The 18282-nt window shown below is 36.1% G+C and overlaps 1 long non-coding RNA gene across 1 annotated transcript in view; it reads right to left on the minus strand.

Moving 5' to 3' along the window:
• Window positions 1-18282, minus strand: part of LOC110402025 — a 45618-nt gene that overhangs the window by 12168 nt on the left and 15168 nt on the right. The window contains exon 3 of the long non-coding RNA XR_002440829.1: window positions 14093-14223. This is a non-coding gene — a long non-coding RNA (uncharacterized LOC110402025). The remainder of the gene's footprint in view (window positions 1-14092; window positions 14224-18282) is intronic.

Genomic DNA, 18282 nt, shown 5'->3' on the forward strand with positions numbered 1-18282 from the left:
AAGATTCCTTAAGGATTTACAGCTTTACTGTTTAGCCTAACAAATGCTGGATATGACATTTCATTTAAATTTGTCCAATTTTTTCAAAAAAAGATCACACAATTAATGCTGTTTACATTCATGGGACTTCTGAGAGAACTTATCAGCGTATATGAAAAGGGAATGTCTGAGAAATTCAAATCACTGGATGCCTCATATTCAAATTCTAAAATCCCATTGCATAGGTAATCCACTGCCATATGTAACAGTAATGTAACAGCTATGAAAATAAGTCTCAAAAACTACAGGTGAATTCAAAGACACCAGAAGTTAGCTGGGAAATCAGTAGATGACTATGAACACATAAGAATTCCTAAACCTATTTATTCCCTAGAAAACATTTTAATAGAATGGAATAAATATTCAAATAAAATGAATTTATAAAGACTTAAATCACAATCTCTGCTAAAGAAAAATATCACCCAACTCCAACTTCATTAGCATCCAATTTTATATCTACCGGTCATGGACTCTCTCCAGGGTCCTAGCTGTGACTGTAAAGTTTCTGTATTATGGTAGTGTTTTTTTTTCCTCGGTAGTTTTTGAACTTTTGCAGACCCCTTTTCTTATTAAGAAGTAGTTCAAAACGTTATGCTCTGACCACTTGACAGCAACCTTTGAAGATAAGGCTTACGTATTCCTAATAGCTCAGTGTAATGACTGGGGAATTTGGATACAACTGAGTTGGAACATGGTGGAAAAAGTATTTTCCATGAGAAAGTTTCCATTCCAACACAGATTTCAGGTTGCTTTAGATGTAAAGATGTCAAGGTAGCTGTTAATCAGAGCATGTCATTAACTCCAGAGAAGGATTTATCTGTGAGCACTGAATCTGAGACTTCTGGATACAAAAAGACTCTGTAAGAACCATTGATATTTCACAGACTCACCACTGAAGAGAGATGAAGAAGATAAAGAAACATAACATCCTATCACAAATAAGTCTATTTGGTGTATGCAACTAAGTCAACACTTAAAAACTGATATAAATCCATCTATCCACAGTGACTTAGCATAAAGTGTTCTTGGGATTTTTCTTGTTGTAGTTGTAAATAACTTTAGTGTAAACTGTCTGGCATAGATTCTTGATCTTTAATACCTAACCTTTCCAATGCTCTCAAGTACTATTAAAGTCAACAATGCTCTCTAACTCAGTAACAGTTCTACGTTGAAGTATACACAATGAGATCTCAAAAAACAAATTAACAAATTTGAAAACAAACAATTTATGCAAACTGACCTCACATCATGTTCTATCATTTTGATTGTTTTGTAGAGGATTCTGCAATTAACTTCTGGCAACCAGTAGAGAATTCTAACCCCACTATTTGAATTTAACAGTATTGCTCAAAATCTTAAGCTTCCAATCTATGCAACATTATATTAAAAACAAACATAGAATCCTACTGGATTCATTTACTAAATTGAAGGCAACCCTGACAGGGTCATATTTTCAAGAAAACAGCCACTTGCAAGATTGAAAACTTTTCTATTGCACAGAAGTTTTTGGAGTATCTCACAGACTCTCATTCAACTGAGAAAGCATAAGCAGTGATTTTTCATCATAGAAGAAAGAGCTGAAGCAATTGAAATTCAAGGTAAGTTCACTTCATTCATTCTGAGTATTACCAGATTTCATTCTCAAATCACTTCTTGTTCAGGAATATCTTTGAGCTCTCTTCCTTTATTTTGCTAAGACTCTATTTCCTCCATGTAATCTTATAGATGGCTGCACTCAGCTGTGACAGGACTAGATAAGGACTGCAAGCCAAATTTATCAATTGGCAGAGTGTGAAAACTCAGAAGTAAATCATAACGTATCTAAATGTATGTGTACCAGTAATTAATTCTTCACTAGCTGAAGGAAACTTGGAGACTTAATATAGCTAGAACTTCTTGTATTGGAGTTAAGACTTGCAAAAATTTTTGAAGAAAATCACTTCTCAAAAAAACTCCTAACACTGCAAGGACTCTCAGGCTCTTCTCTGCAAAGCTGCTCTCCAGATGATCAGCCCCTCTATATGTACTCGTTTGAGGTCTTTATCCTTCTCAGGTGTGAAGCTTCACACTTCCCTTTGCTGAGCTTCAGGATGCTCCACTTGGCCCGTTTCTCAAATCTGTCCAGGTCCTTTTTGGCAGCACACCTCTCAGGAGTGTCAGCCATTCCTCATGGTTTTGTGTCATCAGAAAGTCTACTTTCTCTATGAAGTACTTCCAAAAAATACTTTTAGAGAGAATTACCGCGCCTACGGATACTAGTATTGGAGAGTTATTTGGAAGTATCTCTTACATCTATTGATCATATTGAAAGCCAAACGATCAACTACCAGATGTTGACTGTAAACTCAGAATGATATACATAGTTTGCTTTGAAAGTAATATCTCTTATTTATTTCCATGGAAACTACAATAGATATAAAGAGCACAGGAACGTTATGCAATAGAGCAAATTCTCAGCTAGAAAAACTATTTTTCAACATAGGCACCACCTTTCCTAGCTATGTATTTTTGCCAGCAGTGAACAAGATCCCGCATAACATGCTCAGAAAAATCTGCACCAGCGGAGGTGACTCACTTGCTGCTGACACTGCACCACACACAGCCTCACTGTGCTCACATCCACCGGTCTCTATAAATGTTCAGTGTCAATGAACTGATATTCATCGGTACCATTTTTTTTTTCCCACAGGGAAGAATTCAATTGCACAACTTTGCTTCAGATTATTTCAGATGACATGTTATCAGACTGACCTTCTGCTGCCATCTGTCGCATAACAACAAAGTGTTGTGGAATATTGGTGGGGAGGTTCAGCCTCTACTGCCATACCACCAACTTCCTCCTCTGACATTGTGGGCCAAAATAACAAAGAGGATACATAATTGTTGGAGCAGCCCTTATATTTAAGTTTGGTGATTAACTTTCCTGTGTCTTACCAATGGATCCAGTCACTTTTTCTACAAAAGTTGTCTCTTCTGTAAGCCTTGAGTTATTGGGAGTCTTTGCAAGGCCTGCATAACTGAAAGCAAAGCTAAGAGCTATGAGTTCTGAGTCATTACCTTTTTTTTAAGCTGTCTCCAAATTTCACCCGAGGACTTTAGAGTTTTATACTTATTCACATCCCTTTTCAACTAAGAACAATTCACATTTCTTTAATACTATTTACCTTGACCTTGTGTCATCAACATAATAGAAGAAAAACCTACATAATTTTCACTATAGTCTTTCATAGAAAAAATTGATCTTTTTCTGTTTCTTTTTTTTCCTCCTCATGGGGGAAATGAAGCTTATGTATTATTTTTAAGTCTTGTGTGCCTTATTCTATCTATGTATGTATTTCATAGCTTTGAATCATTTGCTCAATTCTATCATGACTGTCTCTAGTATTGTTTAAGTTTTAAGCCACTAACTTTTATAAAATCTATTTGATTAACATCTATATTTGTACAATATTTCACTTTGCTGCACACGTTCTTCCTTTCTCTTTTTAATTATTACTGTTTAAAAACCTTTAACTGTGGACAGAAAATACCATGCCATGTCCACTTCATTTCATATAATGAAACGGCTCTGAAGGAAAATTATTGAGAGTATTATCTGCTCACCTCAGAAGGAGGTGTCAAGCTCTGAAATGCTACCTAGCATAAATTCAAATATCCTATCTGTATTATTATGAGATAATTTCTGTATATGGAAGAATGCTACCAACTTTCTTCAAAAACCATTTCACACAAGCACCAAATTTAATGCCAGAAAGAGCAAGTAAGACCACGAAGGTTTGCTGTCTGCATAAGCGTTTTGGTTTAACCCGATAGGCAGCTAAGCACCATACAGTTTTTCGCTTTCTCTCCCTGAAGGGGGATGAGGGAGAAAACTGGAAGCAAAACAGAACACATGGTTTGAGGTAAAAGCAGAAAAGGATAATAAATATAATTATCAATTTTTTTTTCATCTCCACAGTTCAATTACTTGCCACTTGACACCCAGCTAACCACACAACTGCCAGCTAACTGAAACCCCACTAGCAAGGCAATGTCTTTCCATCAGTCCTGACCATGCTCCCATCACTCAGCAACAGCCAAAACATCAGTGTGCTATTAACACTGTCTCAACTGAAATGAGCACAACAGTATACTACTTTGAGTGTCACAAATTTGTGATACAAACTATAAAAAATATTTGTGATTAACCTGTGCACTCTATAGCTAAAGGGAAATAGAGCTTTAACACCTCCCTTTTTGTTTACTTGGTAGTTACTACTAAGATGAACTTTGTTATACCCTTAAAATATGGTAAATTCTCATCACAGGAGAAGCTAGGGGTTAATAATTGTATTAAGAAGGAAAAAAAATATTTAACTTACTACTGACCTAGGAAGTATGAAATGCTAAGAAAGACTTGAGAAGCTGGAGAATTGTAAAGAATAAATGGTAATGACTTGAGCCTCCTAATAGTTTAATAATAGGCTGCTTCACACTAATGCAGTTTAATTTAACATTTTCATTTTGATTATGTCAAGTACTTCCAGGTTATGTAAGTTCCAACAGTCTCCTTACAGTGGTGCCACATCATTTTGTACCCAAAGATTATGTAAAGCCTGTTAGATGAAAACAGCAGGTAAAAGCAGCTGTGCCCTTAATACCTCTCAGAGCATTTCTAAGGCATATATCACATTCAGATTTTCCTTACAAACCACACCAGAGTTTATTTATCATTAGATGGAAAATATTTATAAATGGACCTAAACCAAATATTCTCACAAAACCCTAATTATTATGGGTGGTTAATTTCCTATTCTAGACTCCATTAGGTACCTTCACAGATATTCTTTCAACAGGCCCGGGTCTCTAATTTATTTCCCCTTTTCCCTTCATTTCCAAACAGTGCTGGGTCATGCTGGGATATTCATTAGTTTTATGCTAGCAGTTCTTACAGGCAGCCTCAGAGGCATCAGCTTCACCTCAGAAATCATTAAAGTAACTGGTGCTGCAATCTAAAACTGACAAGCATAGAATAATCATTTAGGAGCTGAAACACATTCTTCTATAAACAAACATCTTCGAAAAAAAAAAAAAAAAGTGTTCCAGTCATCCTCTGGAGACAAAATGAGATCTTAATAAATCAAATCCAAAACCACTTTTGTGTATACATCTTCGCCATGTCTGAGAAACAGCATCAAGATTTTCCAGACGTGTGATTTATTTTTTTGCTGATAAAGTCCAGAAGCACTGAATCGCACATGACGGCAACAGTGTTGGATCAGATTCATAATCTGACATCAGATTCACTGAACCTGATTGCTCCATTTGTGTACTTTTCACAATAATTTTCACTTAAGATGTCTGCTGCCTCCCTTACCTGGACTATTTATGAGGAAATTTTTCCACACGAACAGGAAGAATTTACATGGTCATATATATGAAGATACTGTCATAAACATTCTTCCGACAGAACAAGTGCAGTTCTGAGGCACTTTGAATCATTAAGTACTGATGCTGATTGGATCTGTGTGTCATTTGAGTTAAGCTCCAGATAGACAAGAGTATTTGGGAACAAAAAGGAAATATATCTTACATGGCTTTGTGACTTGGTTCTTCAGCTTCCTTATTCTCTTTATGACTTACAGAGGCATCTACTATTTTCCCTTGATCACTTGCTAGAGCCACACATACCCTTTTGTAACACCTGTCTGTTTCTTACTACTTTTCCTCATAGCTCCAACTCCTTAACACTGATTTAGAATCATTCTTCATTGTCTCAGTTTGGCTGAGGGAAGTAAGAATGCAGCTACCACTCATCCATACTATCTCTTCACTAAAACATGACTATATATCTATCAGCAATGATATAAACAAAAAGGAAGGGTTCTTTGAGACCATGGAAGGGCAACACTCTGATTAACTATCATATCCAATGCTGGATTCACTGATAGCCTAACTACAATAGTCAGGTTCGATCTTGATCTTTTATTGAAAAGGAGATAGTATACCAAGAGCTTTTCAGTTAAAAAATGCCAAAGAAAACAGCACTGAATTCTGCTGATTTCAGCAGGATATTTACATATCATGAAGAACCTTGAAAACAATAAAGTGAATAAATGACTGAGTGCAAACCAGACAAAAGAAGATGAGTAGTCAGGGACTTCACTATCTGTGTCTCTATCGTGGCCCAAGCATCCAATTTAGTCAGTGAAAACCAAGTCAGGGAATTCAGCAGGACTCATACAGTAGTTTATCTCATCCTAAGGTAGATTTGTAGACTTATATATGGGTAAGTATGAATGGCATTCTAAAATTCACTAATTATACCAATTAGATATCAATGAGAGCTATGATACCTTGATCAGTTAGACACTAGCTGGGATTGTTTAGTCTGGAGAAGAGGAGGCTCAGGGAAGTTCTTATTACCCTCAACAGCTACTTGAAAGGACATTGTGGTGAGGTGGAAGTCAGCCTCTTCTCCCAGGTAACTAGCAATAGGACAAGAGAGAATGGTTTCAAGTTGCACAAGGGGAAGCTCAGATTGGGTATTAGGAAGAATTCTTTCTCAGAAGGAGTGGTTAGACATTGGAACGTGCTGGCCTGGTAAGTGGTGGAGTCACTGTCCCTGGAGATGTTTAAGGAAGGGGTAAATGTAGTTTAGTGGGCAATATTGGCGGTAGGTGGACAGCTGGATTAGATAAGGCTGGCAAAAATTTTAAGATTAATGATTCTACAACTAAGTGGTGAGCTATTGCATTAAAAGGTTAATATCCACTTTGGTGCTATGGATCCAGTCACATTCAAATGCTCTTGTACAATCAACCTTAGGCAACCTAGCCATGCCCAATGAGAACTTTTACAACAAGCTTATGGAATAGTGCTCTTTACTGGAGCAACAGATCACAGATTCTTTTGAACTGCCAGTGATAAACACATTATCTGCAGAGCACATGCGAATACCAATAATGTGAATAATGCAGTCAACCACAAACACATTCAACTATGAAATCACTCAATAAAAATCCTTAAACTTCCCAGGGAAAGGACTCAGTATAACCATGTGTATGAATCTCACCCAATAGGCATCCCTGGAAGAGGAAAGAGAAGCCCAGCACCTTGACTGGTATTAATGCAACCTGGGCACAATAACACATTACAAATAGGACTGATGACAGATTTCAAACAGCTGTGTTGTTTGTCCAAACTCTAAGCTTCCTGTGTTAAAAACTACAAGAAATTTTCTCTTTTCAAGCTTCAGATTGTCTCTCTCATTGCTTTTAATGGCACTACTTGCAGAGTAAAAAACTTCAAAGCATTAAATGTTACAGAATTTAGTCTAATAAGAAAAGAGACTCATTATGAAAGCTGATCTTTTGCTCAGGGTGGATGTCAAAGATTTATGTAAAATGTGAGAACCCTACTCAAAAATCCAACTTCCCCCCAAAAAACAATCTCCTACAGCCCAGTTCCTCTGTTTCCTTGACACACATGTACTGCTGCTGAATCACAAGCTGATGATATCATGGTTGAGGTAAACTTTAAAAACACATTATGTATTTTGTGAGGATGATTTTTGTAACCCCATAAAAATACCATGAGATAATTATTCTGTTTGGCTACAGTTTGAGAAGATGGTCATTTTATCTGTGATGCAGAAGAAAGCAGCTGGGTACATTCTGTCAAGGCAGATAAAAGGAATGTTCTTAGACAAAGAGTGACTAAGGTTTATCTGGTTCAAGCTGCCTTGTCCAGCAATACTTTTCATCCACAGATGAGTAATCTTTGATCAGAAGTGAATTAATTGTCAAGACAAATTTCTGAAAAGCAAAATACTTTTTGAATGAAAGAAAAGAGAAATTAATTTTATTTTTTTTAATGTCCAATTATTCCATTCAGGTCTATAATAGTTATAATTTATAATTCCTTAAACATAGGCCAGGTAGGTCAGGCAGTTTCTGATACAGTAAAATTCATCTGATTAGATATCTGTGTAGTAACTTCTTTCATAAGTACTATAGCTCTTTAGCTCTGCTGTTTCTCTGTTGCATGATCCTGAGTGGGAAAAATAAGTATTTCAGGTGGCTGAAGGCAGCAAAGTCTTCTTGATAATAACTCACACAGAATTGTAAGGGTTGGAAAAGACTTCTGGAGATCATCTGTCCAACCCTCTGCTAAAGCAGGCTCTCTAGAGAAGGTTGCAGAGGAAAGCATCCAGGTGGATTTTGAATATCTTCAAAGAAGGAGACTCTGCAGCCTTTCTGGGCAGCTTGTCCCAGTGCTGTCATCCTCACAGTAAAGATTTTTTTTTTCTCATGTTTGTATGAAACTTTCTATGTTCTAGTTTTTGCCCATTGCCCCTTTTTCTATTTCTGCACATCACTGAAAAGATGATAAGATCTCAGTTTTCTCTTCTCCAGGCTGAACATGCCCAGGTCTCTCAGCCTTTCCTGGCTTATTCCACCGCTGGCTGCAATGGTGTGAGCATGGCCATTCTAGAACCTGCCTCACAAATCCTTCAGTTTAAAGCCTGCCTCGCTAGGCTGGCCAGGCTACTGCCAAAGATTGTCTTGCCTTTTCTACACAGGTGGATCCCATCTGTCCCTAAAAGTCTCTAATCTTCATAAATAGTCAAATTGTCATAACAAACAAAATCCTCAGCCATCATCTCATTCCAGTCCAAAAGCATCTGCAAAGTAGTAGCTTGTCTTAACATTCTACTTACCATCATATTAAATTTAATCAACTTATTATATGACAAATATCTCAATTACTGTGTTATGCATTGTATTCATGAATTATCACAGAGAATTCACAGAATTCATTCTGAGAAAGATTAATGAAAGCAATTTGTATTCATATGAAATCCTATAGTGAACATGCAATTGTTCTCATGCTCTATTCAAGCTTTTCTGTCAATTTTGCAACTTATTCTAAGAGCACCCCATTTGTTCAGTAATTTATAGCTAAAATTAACTTTTTTAGTGTTATGCATTCAGGAATTTTGCAACAAAATACATTTTCTCAAAAAGTTGTGATACATTAAATATTCATTCTCAAATCTTTTAGCTTCTGGAAAAAAAATTCTCTAGTCTACAGAACTGTTCCAGCAGGAAAGTTGACAGGTGATCACTTCCTACCCTTGGTAAAGTACTTTTTACTTAGATACCTTGCTTGTATCTGAGCAGCACTTATCACAGAAATTAAAATGTAAGAACTAGATGTCTGAGCCATGTGAGAAGAAATAATTTCTCTAACCCCAGTTGAGTGTCTTAATCATTTCTCTAGAGCAGTTTTCTCATCTTCTTCCAGATGAAAATGATCTGAAAAATATTAGTTTTGTCCCAGATTGTAATAAAAATTCTGTTTAAAGCTCGGTTTATTTCTGTGGAACAGGAAAACCTTTAGAATACTGAATTTGTCAAGGCTCTCTTTCTGAGTATTTTTAAGGCAAAATTGATTTCAACAGTGTATTTGTCTGGGTAACACAAACTGTAAAGCTTTATAATATGAGGCAGTAATAATATCAAAAACACTTGCAGATCAGTCACAAATTCAGGCAGGTACCACAACTCCCAGTCTTTCATTTTACCACATGCGGGCCTTTTTCTAAGAAAAAGCAAGTGCTAATTTTGGAAATGAAGAGAATCCAAGTTTTGAGTTTCCCTGTAACATACAGGCACAATTACATAGTAAGATTTAATTCCTCTCCAATCCCTCACACATACATATAAGTGAAACTTAATGCTTCCCTTCAATTTCAGTAAAGGAATATGTGAACTTTACTGTGAGTTTACATTATAAAACATTGATATGTTTATTCGTATCTCACTGAGAAGAAGCAAGCACAAAACCTGAGATTTCACTGCAGTCTGTCTGAAGTGTACTCCTAGTGTCCAGACAGACTGCGTGGAGCATTTGAGGAAAGAAGACAAATGAAAAAATCCCCTAATGCAAAAATCACCTATGAGAACAGCTCTGCCATGGAATGTCCAGAGAAAGAGGTTTGATGATTTTGTTGTCCACAGGCTATAAATATGAGCAGCATCTCTTAGCCAAAGATGAGAAGACCAGTGAAGATACAGAAACAGCAGCTGAACAAGGGAATGTGTACACTTTCAAACCTGTGAGGAAAAAAAGAAAAGAAAAAAGAAAGAAAAGAAAAAAGAAAAAAAAAAGGAAAAAGAAAGAAAAAGAAAACCACTTAAGAGTAAAGACTGGTTTCCCTTTAAGAAGAAGAAAAGCTTTCCATTTACGGCACAAGTGGGCTTGCAGAGAGAACCAGCTGGCTTGAGAAAGTCTCTCTTCATCTCTGGTGAGGTTGCTGTGTGGAAAAGACTGCCCAGGTGGTAGGAGAATGAGGCTCAGATTCCTCTTTCAAAGTCTCTGTTATTGTAACTCTCTTTAGTTATGTGTGATTGTATCGAAAAGTAAAAGGTAGCCCTGCCAGAGATTTAGGGCTGGGTTGCTACTCCTCATAATTAGCAGAAACATATTGCCCTATGCATTCACTTTTGAGGAAGGCAGAAAATGTTTTACACTAACAATGCAACAGCATGTGCTTGAGTCAGTAGGAGACAGTGCAGAGTATAGTTTCTTCTCTGACGTAACCCAGGCATTTACCACAGTGCTGACTCCAATTGTAAGATATTTGAAAGATCTGTGCTTTGTGAGGGGACAATGAACACAAGAAGTATCTGTGTAAAATCTGTATCCACAGCAAAGTACACAGATTTGGAAAAGAGCTGGTATGACAGAAGTATGTGTGTAAATAAACACTATTTAAGTGTCAGAGCTATCCCCATGATGAATTGCTTTATGCCTTTCTGAGCATTGCACACCAATTCTGATAACTAATTTCTTCCTTCAATACTTCCTTTTACATTCCAAACCTCTGAGCATCATGAAGGCGAGATTTTCATTGAAAAATTGACTTGCCATAGAAATACTTCTTTTCTTCCAAAAATCTAGAGAAGAATCCAGTTATCTTGGGATTAGAATTTGCAAGGAGAGCTTCCAGTTTTCCATGGGATCATTAGTAGCAAATTATTATTCTCTTAAACAATAATTTATTTCAATTAAACTATCTCAAGATTTTTACAAAGATTTTAATGTAGTGGTTACTTCTTCATCGACACATAGGCATAACCACATTAATCAAAGTGGGTGCCTCTTGTATAGAGACTATAGTCTCCGAACAGATGTTATTTCCCAGTTAAGATGAGGCCACATAATGTCCAAAAACTTCTATACATACCCCTTACGGGCTTATCATGCAGCATTCATGGGTTCGGAAGCAATTCAAGGAGCTTATCCTTTTGCACATTGCTTTTTATTTTTCATTTATTTTTGGTGCTTCTCTAGAGGTTCTTTGTGAAAGCCCACCTCATAGCAGTATGAGAACATGGTAGGTGATCATGAGCATTTAAATCAAGAAATATAATGTACAGTTTTACATGAGAAACCTGTGTATAGCCAAAGCACCTTGCTCTTACTGGGTCAAAGATTTGCCTTTCATTACTGAGCTTTGAGAGTCCAGGTCACAGTACTGAGGGGCTTGTTCTCCCAGCAGAGGTAAAGTAAGGTGAGGACAGTAGGAAAGAGGACAAAAAGTTTTTCATTCATGCTGCCCTAGGGCCAAAACATTTCCAGTGTATGACAGAGGGTAGGAGTTCTGGATTAATACCAGGTGGTAAGAGAATTTGGCTCAGAAGAACAAAAAAAACCACAACACTTATTCCTTCAATTTGACATTGTGTACACCACACACAAGAGCAGCAGAGAGGGGTTTAACTCAGGCTGAGGATCTGATCCCTATGATCTGAAAAAATGAATAGCATATTCAAACAAAGAGAAAATAATTCTTTAGCTGTTTTCCTACAGTCATAAAGGCATATTGTTTTTTCACTACTTTCTCAGAAAGGCTTCATCTGTTTTCACTTAAAAAAATTGGGACTGCTGATGAGAACCAGAATAGTATGTGACATGAAAAAAAAACACCCTGGTTTTCTGATTTACATGAAAAGACTAATTTAACAAAGATATGATGAATATGTTAACAAGAAGCAGAAAGTAAAGTGGAAACTGGAGATATTTTGGAAAGGGTGAATACAAAACACAAATCATGATAACCAGTGTCAGATATGTCTGATATAGCTGTAGATAATTATTTAATGTCAAGTTAATGTGATTTACAGTATGTAATATGAATATACACACCACTAAACAGGCATATTGCCATAGATCCCATCTCAGATCAACAGAGGATAAAGCATTTACATGTCTAAAATTTTGCTAATAATTTCACAGGAAATAAATGTATGCAAAATAAATAAAAAAAAAGAAGGTAAACATCTCTGACTTGAAGTTTTCGATCAGTGGAAAAATATTAGAAGCATACTTTGCCTACAAGAGGAAACTCAAATACAGCTCTGAGGTTTGGACCATTTATTTTGCCACAAGCTTCCAATTCTTATATTGCCTTTTCCTTTCATCTGGTATTTATTTGAAAATCCCATCTGTTCAGATCCAGAAACAATTATAAAACATATTAACTGTTACAACTATTTAAATAATATGAACATAATTTCTGGGGTAACTTTGCTAAAATGATGTTTAAAGGTCTTTCCTTAGTATACCACGAGTTTCATCTATCATACCTGCTAAAGTTAATAATGTTGAGATTAGATGAAAAGCAGAACACTAATCAAAACAGTTAAGAAATAAGAAGGAATAATTCAATTTCTACTTTCTTCTATACTTAAATACTGATATTCCCTAAAATGTACGTATTAAGCAAATCAAGAAAAGCTTCATATATCTCCATCATCCGAAGTACCGATCAAGCCCTATTTTGCAAATACACAAAATGTTGATAGAAAGAGGAAGCTCTTTTATCAGTTAAACAAAAAAAAAGTCATTTTATTGTTTAGCATCATTTTAGACATCAATCCAAGTGAAAAAAAAGAATCTGTAATTAGCTGCAGATCAGTCATGCAGTCAATTCAGGGAGAATTAGCATCCTGTAGAAGCTATAGAATGAGTTGACTTGGTTGTTACCACCTTCAAAAAAGCTCTAGTAACCATAGTTCCACAGCGTCTACCAAAATCACATATTCATTCCCAAACACTGTTTAAGAGTTAAAAAACACACCCAAAATAGTTGAGTAGAAGAGATGAAAACCTAAAGAAACAATAAAGAGAAGAAGAGATGGACAACAAATCAACAGAAGTTTTGGGAGTTTGTGTCCACCTTTCTGGTCACAATTTAGCTAAGCTATTTTGGTGGGACATATATTCAATGGCTTGTAACTTAGAGCTGCTTGAACACTCCCAATTAATTAATTTATTAGGTGCCATAATGTGTTCCTGAGACCGTCATGAAGAATATTTGTAATTTGCTATTTGCATTATGGTATGTAAAATTACACGTTACTTTTTTAAGGCTCTGATGGGTTGACTAAAGTTGTAATGAGTGTTTAAAGAACAAATGAAGTCTTTGATTCTTTTGGGGAGAGGATTTAGCAGACAATAAGTTTATACAATTTAGGGTGTTTAAAATCTTTTCCTATTATCCTTGAACCGGCTGTAGAATTCTGTTTATTTGGCTCCACACACGGACCCTAGATTTAAAAATAACCATATTCCTTCCTGAGTGAGGCAGTCAGAAAGATAAAAGCCAGATGTACTGGCTGTCTCAGAGACTTAACATTCATTTTTTTCCTTGACACGTTCACACCAAATAATGAAAGTGTGCTGTCCTACTTGTGAAATCTGTGGTTAGAGCCTGGTTTTGGCCAGGAGGCTGAGAGATTTCTATTTCCATATTCCACAAGAAGCAGAACAACATGTTTTTTCACATACCTGGCAAGGACATGCATTGAGCTGATTTTCATGTAGTGCTATCAACAGCTACTTGTCACAGAATCACTTGTACATAGGAAGTGCTGTTGACAAAGAAAGGGACTGATTTGGGGGTCACTGGACTTTGCTTATTCATCACTTTAAGGGAGTTTCACATAGAATAAGTCATCTTCAGTTAAGTTCTTGAAATTTGACTGATTATTTGCCAGCTCACCTGCATGGCTTTTTGGCAGCTGGTCTACCAGACTAATATCCCCCTGGAAATGACAACTTCTGAGGAGCTTAGCAGTGGTCTATTCAGTTATGGAGGAAATCCAAAATGTTCAGTTTTTCATCCAGATGAATCTGAAACGAAAAGTAAGAATATAAACAAATGTTCCTGTTATGGTTTTATGATTTCCATGAGGAACCATGACAGTTCCTCATGAATAAATTAATTTGTATTGTCCCACTTTAATCCTAATCCAATGCCTACTCATTTTTTATCTGTCCACCTTACTAGTTCAGAACATTGGTCTCTGTTTCGTTTTATGAAATTATTGGACAAGTGGGAAAGAAGACATAGTACTTCACAGTGCTATTTTAAGACTTTGCATAGAAATAAGATTTTAAAATGCAAGTCCCAAAAATAAATAATATTATTTAGTTCTTAGAGGGGTCTATAATTCAGGGACCTAATGCCTGTCACAGTCATCTGGAGTTTAAAAACCTTTACAGAGATCTGGAAGCCATAGATTCAGATGCTTGTTTCAACTTAGGAAGACTACGGATAGAAAAAGCTACAATAGGTGTGTGCTTTCATCATTGACTCTCTGAGCATAATCAAGTTATCCTCCACTCCAGTCAAAGGTGTGTGACAGTGAAAAACTTAAACTGAGATCTTAGGGCTGAAAATACAAAACAGTATGAACTTGTGAGACATCCTGTTTTTCCACCTTGATGGGATACTTGCTTGGAAGTGGAGACCTGTGTTTCTCCCACAGCTCAAGACATTTATATATTTTGCCAAATGATTTTTGTTTTAAAGAAAATTTATTAACAATCCTCAGCACAGAAAACACAATCTCAGTTACCCCTCTTTTTAATGTATGCCCTAATAACAAAGTAGTGACATTTTATTCTCTTTATTTCTGGTGTCGAGTTTTGCCAGGGAATAGGGGCATGGTGTCATTAGGTAGCTTCAAAGGAACAATAATGAGTATCCTCGTGCCAAAGTAAGATAGCTAATTGTTGTTATTGTTTTCACAGAAGAGTTTCAGTCTTCTAAATCTTGATGGGACAACTGAACACAGAGCTTATATAAATTTTTGGAACCATTTCTCATGCAGATGTGAAGGGCAGTGCCAGTACCATTTGAAAAGGAAGTTAATAACTCCAGTTTTAGAAGGCTAATCTTTCAGAGTGCTTTTGACATAAGAAATGTTTCCCAAAAGTACCTGTGAGATCAAATTCCTAGGAAAGCAAATGGCTGTCTACTTCCTGTTTGAAAATATGAACTTTAAAGTGTGATTTACTGTTGTCACAATAAATCATGAAATAAAGGGTGTTTCAGAATATGGAAGTAAAAAGATGTCTTTTTTATACCTCCTGTGGTCATGGGGAACTTTGGCTCTTCAAGCATTACAGATTAAGTATGCAGAGGACCCTGGTTCACTCTCATGATATTCACCTATCCAGCTTTTGGTTGACCTTGACTTTGGAAACTTTTGAAAAATTTTTACCTACTGTGTTCAGATATTGCCACGTTATGTTCAAACACTGTTTAATTCAATACAACAAGAGTTCTTTCTGGAAAATCTGTGTTCCCCAAAATGCAAATTAATTCTTTTTATTATGGTTATTAGTACTATTAGCATTAGCATTACTGCTATGAATACTTACTATCATTTTTACTACATTCCTTCTTCCTTTAAAATCATCACACATTTGACTTTATTTTGCAACTCCTTTGAGCTGTTCTGTTTGTAAATCTCACAGGTTTATCTTAAAGAAGTGCTGTTTTTTGCCAAAGTTAGACAGCTATGTAAGTTACTGAGAGATAAGTCAACACAGTGTTTGTGGGCAGTGACAGTTTCAATATTGAAATGATCAAATCTTTTTTATCCACTCTTATATTTGATTTTACAGTCCAAATTCATCACAAATTTATTGTACATATTCACACTTTTTACTGCAAATTTTTATATACATTCTCTTTCTTCATATATATATTCTATACATCAAATAAGTGATACAATACATAGACCATACAAGAGGGAAATAAAACACACAAGTAAATGCGGTGACAAATGTACTGCATGACACTACAATGTTTGTTGTACTGAAGAATCCAGCAGTCTGGATTACAATAATAGCAAAATGCTGCAGTGCATTGTACAGTGTCAAGCAACATCATCATATTCCACTGGCACTTTATTTAGGGGTTTCCATGGTTAAAATCTTGACCCCACAGAATTCAAGAGGTTAACTCCATACAAAGCTACGATACTGCCTAGTACTAAAGGATGTGGGTTCCAGTGCTGTGACTGTTAGTTCATCTAGTCATCACCTCAGTTCCATTCATGTGGTTCTTCACATACTAATTGGAAGAGCTTCTGAAGAAGAAGTCTTTAAACCAACAGGGCTGACAAAAATTCTCATTTACATATACAGCAGTAATCCCAGTAATGGTGACAGCAAGCTATCGTACATTATGTGAAATCATAAAACAGACATGATATTGTGAAGTAGGGTATAGTAGACAAGAAAACAAGCCTGTAACAGCCAGTAAAAGGAATATTTTTTTTCATAATGTTTTCCAACTTTGGTTTTTCAGTCACTGTGCTTCTGTGCTGACTTTGCAGTAGAATTCACATCTCTGATTCCTTTCCTAGTTCTCCTTCCCAAGAGAAACACTAACTAGAACTGAAACACTTTGATCTGTTCTTAAAATAGGATCTGATTTTAACAGGAAGCAGATATGCAAAAAGTAATGGTTTAATCCAAAGTTGACATTGTTTTATGCATATATCATCAGTTCATTAAAACCTGCCTTGAGATTTTAAGATGCAGAACACTAAAATGTGAATTTTATAGATTTTTGCAAAGATAGAAAGGAAAGAACCCTGAATGCTGTAAGCATATAAGGAAGCTTGGAAGTCATGTTCCATCTCATATGGTATTTTGGCTAACTTCCACTCGCCCAGCTTAACTACATACTACATACACCATGTGCATTGCATTTGCAGTCACTTTGGAATATTCATCTTACTTTATTTAAGGTGTTAGTTGTGTAGTAACCTGAAACTTTGTGGTGTGCTGTTATCTATTTGAAATGTACACTGAAATCCAGACACTGGACAAGTCTAGCTTCTTGTTGCTGTTTGATTCTATGGTAGACAAAATAGAAAATGTTTCAATTCCGAAGTAAGAAAACAATCCTCAGTGAAAACTGGCTTTTAGCTGTTCAGGGTTTACTCCCTGCTCCTCAGGGTGCTCCTCAGATATGTATTTTCTGAGTTATAGATACAATCCTTCCAGACATGTTTATATCAAATTGCCCAAGTAATGATCAAGATGAATATCTTTTCCAATTACTTTCATAAGACACATGTATTATGAATTTTATCACATTGTGATTTTCACCTCTACATTGAAAACACAAACAAGAAAGAATCCAAATGAGATTTGAGGAAGTAAAATCTTAACAAGATCATCAGCTTCAGGAATTTTAAGCACACTTTTACATAGTAAAGTGTTTACTTAGCAGTGTAGTAGGAATATTTTATTTCTTCAGACCCAGCACTTATTTTTAAGTGCTGTTTCTGTTGCTTTTAAGACAGAGTAGCAAAGTCCGTAAGTATTCCTTCTGCTGAGCTGTGTGAGCTGTTGGCATTCTCCTGCAGTCAGTTGTGGTCTGTTATTGGACATCATTTTGGTAAACCTTAAGACGCAAAAAAAGCCCACAGTGTTCCTGCGGTTTTGGATATAAGTTCTTTTGGACATGCAATTACTTCAAATAGTTGTTGTCTACAACTAAGAAGCATTCCTTATCCGTTTTAGAATGGCTTGATAGATTGCACTACAGTACTACTGCACTACAGTACTACAAGGACTATTTCAATCACTGCAAAGATACATACTCTTACTGTTAAACCAACTCCTCATGTGCTGCTCAATCTCTTTAGCAAATCTTGGTTACCAGAAACAGTTTCTTATTAAAACTGTCATTTGACACTTTCTGAAGTATTTTTTCAGGCAGATCTTCAAACAATTCAGCTCAGTAGCAACTAAGTATTTATCACCCCAAACTCCCCAAGCAAGTACCCTTGCTCACTGATGAGCAGACTCTTGATTGTGGGCCTGCAGCAGCAGCTGTTATATAATTAATATAAGGTTCAGTTGACTTTATAATTAATAATTAAG

This window comes from Numida meleagris, chromosome 6, assembly GCF_002078875.1.
Source record: "Numida meleagris isolate 19003 breed g44 Domestic line chromosome 6, NumMel1.0, whole genome shotgun sequence".
Lineage (NCBI taxonomy): Eukaryota > Metazoa > Chordata > Aves > Galliformes > Numididae > Numida > Numida meleagris.